This window comes from Ailuropoda melanoleuca, chromosome 3 (genome assembly GCF_002007445.2).
Source record: "Ailuropoda melanoleuca isolate Jingjing chromosome 3, ASM200744v2, whole genome shotgun sequence".
Taxonomy (NCBI): domain Eukaryota; kingdom Metazoa; phylum Chordata; class Mammalia; order Carnivora; family Ursidae; genus Ailuropoda; species Ailuropoda melanoleuca.
The window spans coordinates 61,651,451-61,657,450 of NC_048220.1; the positions used below are offsets into that span (position 1 = coordinate 61,651,451).

At 37.4% G+C, this 6,000-nt stretch overlaps 1 long non-coding RNA gene across 1 annotated transcript in view; it reads left to right on the forward strand.

The window, feature by feature from the left end:
* The window catches only part of LOC117801529, a 35,430-nt gene extending 31,016 nt beyond the window's left edge, over positions 1-4,414 (forward strand). Inside the window, exon 2 of the long non-coding RNA XR_004624128.1 lies at positions 1,938-4,414. This is a non-coding gene — a long non-coding RNA (uncharacterized LOC117801529). The remainder of the gene's footprint in view (positions 1-1,937) is intronic.
* The last annotated feature ends 1,586 nt before the right edge of the window (positions 4,415-6,000 follow it).

A 6,000-nucleotide genomic window follows, 5' to 3' on the forward strand; every position in this document is an offset into this window, starting at 1 on the left:
CTACTATAGCCATACCCATCCAAGTAATTCATCAGAATTAGTGCTTTTCTTAAAAAAGATTTTATTTATTTATTTATTTGAGAGAGAGAGCACAAGCACAAGTGGGGAGAAGGGCAGAGGCAAAGAGAGAAGCAGACTTCCCGCTGAGCCCGGAGCCCGACCTAGGCCTCCGTCCCAGGACTCTGAGATCATGACCTGAGCTGAAATGAGACGGTTAACTAACTGAGCCGCTCAGGTGCTCTGAATTAGTGCTCTTTTTTGATGAGGCAAAAATGAGCTGACATTTAATTTTACTATATATCACAAGTAAATTATCAGTTCATGCCAGCACAGAGAGGGTGACCATTGTCACTGATATTCATTCAATTAACCTTACATAATACAAAGACCATCCAAAGGCTACATGTAGGATTTTCATGGGACTAAAAGGGTTTTTGTATCACATTTTGAGAACCACTACTCCATTGTGCTTTATGCTGGTGTCTTCTTGGAAAGTGTATGTCTAGGATATATAGATGGAGAATTCATGCCTCTAGTAAGGCAAAAGTTGGAAACTTTTGGTGTGTAACTTTCAGGAAAACTTCAAAAACCTCAGGTTAATATATTCACACTTCACTCACTAGATTGCCTGGAAATGATTTTTGGTCAGATTAGCTTTTCTGGTGGTGGTGTTTTTGTTTTTGGGTTTTTTGTGTTTTTTGAAAGGAAGTTGCTTTTTTTTCATCTGTGATATTCAGCATTCCAGCCATATATGCACACTTTTATCAGAGATGCTTAATCATTTTTTGGTTTACTTTTCAAGAAGCCTGAAATGAGTTTGGGTTTTCTATGACTTTGGTAAATAAATATGTAGTAGAGGGAAAAGTCCACCTCATTTTAAATTTGCATTTCTTCTCCAGAGAGAGCATATTTACTAGTCTCTAGTCCCCAATTTTTGTCATCACTGCAATAAACCAGACACACATGCATGCGTGCATGTGCATGCACACACACGTGCATACACACTCCCATGTACATCCTCTCCTACCATGACACAACGTTTAGGAGTTTGTCATTCCGAGTGCCACTGGTTGATATTCTGATTTCAAAAAATTATGAAACAAATTGAAAAATCCTTGGATTTTACATCATCCGTGCACCCAGCAAGAGAGATAAACTTAATTTGAAAACTGGTGGTGATAGGGACTAGATTTCCTACCCAGCAGGGAGATTTACAGCATGAATAAAATGCCAAGGAATGAACCAAAAGGGTACAGTGTATGGTTATTTTTAAAGGGGAAAGTATTCTACAGGACTCCCGAGCCATTATTGCAAATGCTTGTGTAAATAGGGTTTAGTTCATCATCACCTTTTCCAATGATGTATGTTCAGCTCCAAAGTACAGCTTCTTCTTCCTTGCTTGAAAGGCCACCAACTGAACTAGCATTTTCAGTAATACAAGCAATGTTTACAGTGCCCAGAAATGATGGTAGGAATATAGGAGTCTTTTGTTATTTGGAAACTATAATACCTCAAAGAGGTGCCCCATTAGTTTTAGCTTTGCTTTTTTTTTTTTTTTTAAAGATTTTATTTATTTATTTGACAGAGATAGAGACAGCCAGCGAGAGAGGGAACACAAGCAGGGGGAGTGGGAGAGGAAGAAGCAGGCTCGTAGCAGAGGAGCCTGATGTGGGGCTTGATCCCGCAACGCCGGGATCACGCCCTGAGCCGAAGGCAGAAGCTTAACCGCTGTGCCACCCAGGCGCCCCTAGCTTTGCTTTTTAAACAGGGCCATTTAAAACATTACAATTTTTAGGTTCTTCATGAAATTTCATATTTCTATAATAATTATCATCATATAAGTAAAACAATATATTTTATTTCTAAAAGTATAATTGCACACCTAAAGAGATTAGGAATTAAATCAGTTTCTTAATAAAAACAATTTTATTTTTCAGGTCAGTTATGGATCCACTAAATACTTGGAAACTACCTATAGCTCTGCACTGAAATTTTATTCTTAGAAGACTGTAAAATATTTTAACTGCATTAAATATTTAAGCAAGGCATTATCGTGTAGCAGTTAAGAGCAAAAACTTGAAGAAGATGGCCTGGTTTCACTAACTACCTGCACGACTTTGGAAACGTGCCAGACCTCTCCGTGCAGTTTCCTCATCGGTAAAATGGGGATAATAATAGATCCCATCTCTGAGGTTTGTTGTGAAGATTAAATTAATAAATATTTGTTAGACAGAAGAGTGAAATAGAAGTGTTTACTCCTGCTAATATGGCATATCACAAAAGGAAATAGGGGTTCAAGAAGCAATAAAATGAGAACTATATAATGTATGGCACAAACAGAAAGAAGACTTTGGAAGTGCTAGTTTGTGACAGACGCCTTTATGTCTTTGGTCCACTCCAGGAACCAGAATATTACCTATAAATATAACTGAATCTTCCTGATCCGGGCATCTTTCCTTAAAATACATGAAGACAATGTTTTAACACTTAAAGACCATCATAATGTTAATGAAGACTACCTGAGCACACAGAACTCTCCAAAGGTCACTACTATCCAGGGTCCTCTGGTCTTCAAGGTTGATATGTTTGGCATTTGAGTCTTTTTCCTTCCAGTGTTTAGCTATTGACTCATTCGGGATTTCTTTCTGATTCCATTCTGATTTAGTCCAAACTTGGATCATAATCTTTCTTCTTTGTCAGCTATTCCTAGCTGTCAGCTACTTTTTGCTGCTCACCCTAAATCCAACTTTCCCAGATTCAAAAAGATTTTTTAAAGGAATGTCAGCTCTCCCACCTCACCTGGTTGCTTATATCCAGCTGTCCTGCTTCTATGAGCACAAGAGACACACCATGTGTCACTGGAGTGAATGATGGTTACTGCTCTGCTAGTTCTCAGTGGTAACAATCCTAGTGGATTCCTCACCAGCACCTTTAAATCAAAATAGGAAAGAATGGTTTTATGGTACAATTTACTAGTTTAAAGATATTGGTCTGTTCTTACTGCTTAAAGTCATAGGTTAGAAGAGGAGAGAACCATATATCTTTGGATCTGAACTGGTGTCTTAGACAAGAGTTCCAGCATCTGTTAAATATAGCAGAGCTATTCCAACCCTTTAAGTGATTCCTCACTGCTCATTTGAAAACAGATGTTAAGGACATACTGAAAACCAAGCATGAACTAAAGACCTTCAGAAAATCACTGTTATACTTGCCCAACCATGCTCAGTGGGAAGATTTGCTCTACTGAATCCATACTGTATCAGAATGCCTTCTATGAACACACCCTGTTTAAAAAAAAAAAAAAAAAAAAAGCCTTGTTCCGTAGAAGGCATTTTAGATAGAATGAAGAAGAGCAAAAGATGGTGTTTATTCCATGTCACCATACCTTGTTTGGTCCTTTTTTCATTGAAATTCAGGTAAAGTAGCATGTCAGGCAGAATGTGGTGGTGTAGTGGAAAGAACTCTGACTAGGTGATGGGGTCAAGGTGTGGGTCCAAGATCTGCTTCCTGGAAAAGCCATTGCTTTTTCTGAATTTCAACATCTATTCAGATGAGGAGGTAATAACATCGACCTCACAGAATTGTTGTAAAGATTAAAGACCTTTGTATGTTACAATAGTAATACTGGACATTATTATTAGTTTTTATTAGCAATAAGTAATTTTGATGTTATAGATCTAAATAATTAAGGTCCCCAAACCTTGTTTTCTACCAAGATAGATGTGATTTCCTTGACTTTTCTTCGTTTTTCCAGAAATTCATAATCTGCATGTTTTCTGGGATGCAGTAGATAGAGTGCAAAGAGCTCAAACATTGGAATATGAGACATCTGAAGTCAAACTGTGGTTAAGTCACTCTGAATTCACTTACTAGTTAGTGCTAGTCAAGTCTTTGACCCTTGGTTTTCCTTTCATAATATGGGGCTAATGATACTCATTTTGCATAATTGTGGAGAGAATTAGTTATAATGTATCAAGGAGCCTAGCACAGGGAATAGTTTGCAGTAAACAACCATTGTACTATAGGCTACTTCTTTGGTTTTTCACTCCTTCCTATTATTATTGACAAAATGGGGTTACCATTGTTCACAATTACTTTATAGGCCCTCATGCAATTGCTTAATGGGTAGTAAAGATTATACCTTGAAAAAAATGAGTCATTTGGATTAATAAATCATTAAAAGGTAATATGGGGGGCTCAAAAATTATTTTCTCTTTAGATATCCTAACTGGAAATTCTTTAGAAATTCAAACTCTTGAAGAATGTAAACATTGATAAGACATGGTTACTGTCTTCAGGAAGCTTACATCTAGTTGGAGGCATTTCTTTCACTAGTATCTATGTTCAACCAAATGTTGTCTTTATATGGTGACTGAGCTGTGAGGTAAGAAATAAAATGCTTTCAAAAATTAGACAAAAGTCTGTGAAGTCATCTTTCTGTCAAAGGGGATGGGTGATGGGGAACTGGGTAGCAAGAAGAATTAAAATCTGTCAGGCACAGTACCAGGTAATTTATATTCATTGTTTTAGTTAATCCTAAAAACAATCCTATGAAAAGGGCTGCAAAATGTAGACTTATATTCGAAAACAACCTTATCTAAGATCACACACCGGGTAAGTGTTGGAAATGGGATTTCCAATCATTAACAGGGGAACTGGGGTTAGAAAGTGGGTTTTGTTCAATTTAACAGATATATTTTTTAAAAATCTGAGTATTTCACCTTCTCCAAAAATGTCTTCTTTTCTCTCCTTGATTTTCGTCTTTCCTTTTCTATTGGGACCAACAACAAGTTCTAGACTTTGGAACCGTCTGATCAGGGGTATACCTATTTTTTCTGTGCACATTGCCCAGAGGGCTTATCTTATTTTTTAATCTACAAAAGAACTGATAGCCATTTCAGATGTGCTAGTGTTTCATATTCAAAAAAAAGGCAATTCACCCAACATTAATTTAATTGTAGAAATACGGTAGAGAACATACCTCAATTAAGACATATAGTTCAATCATTTATCTTTTTATTTAACAAATATTAGTGATTATTGCTCCCAGCCCCCAATAAGTCACAAAACTTTATAAAGCAGTTTTAGGTAATCAGTATAATCAGTGACAAGTATCAAATTAACACGACTCGCCAGTAGGATTTTTTTTCTTTTATGTATCAACCAATCTGAGGATGGATAATCTAGGATAAGGAAAGAAGAAGGGTAGTGGGGTGAAGGAATCAGAAGTCTGTTTTTCTCAGTGTGTGTGTGTGTGCTTGTGTGTGAGTACAGAACACTTGCCACGAAGTCTATCCTCTTAGCTAGAGATCTGCTGTACAACTCAATCTGTCTCTTCTTAAGAAACCCAGCTAGCAACTTCACTTTACATCTCAGTCAGAATCTATCACATGGTCACTCCTAGGAGAAAGAAGAACCCTGTTGTGGTTTGGAATGTAAAAATTAGAAGAAAAAATATTATCAGAGAGACAAAAAGAGGTCTTTTTATAATGTTAGGAATTTTAGTTCTCCAGGCTCCATAAGGGAGAAAAACAAGGCAGAAAGGGGCTATAAATGGCTTTGAGGAAGTTATCAGCTCATCTACAATGTTGAACACTGGAAGCTACTGCTCTTCCCTGACCCAAGTCTGGTGCCACAAAGGGCATTCTGTTTCTACTATTTACTGTGAAACTGCATTCAAGTTTCTCTTTTTTATTTAAGATTTTATTTATTTATTTGAGAGAGACAGAGAGAGAGGGAGGAAGAGGGAGAGCATGAGTGGACAGAAGGGCAGAGGGAGAGGGAGAAACACACTCCCCCACTGAGCAAGGAGCCTGACATGGAGCTTGATTCTAGGACTCTGGGATCATGACCTGAGCCGAAGGCATACACTTAACCGACTGAGCCACCCAGGTGCCCCAAGTTTCTTGACTTCTGTCTAGCTTAGCTTCCCCATTTATAAAACATAGATAACCAAAGTGTTTATTTTAAAGTATTCTTGTGACCATTTTCTACAATAGT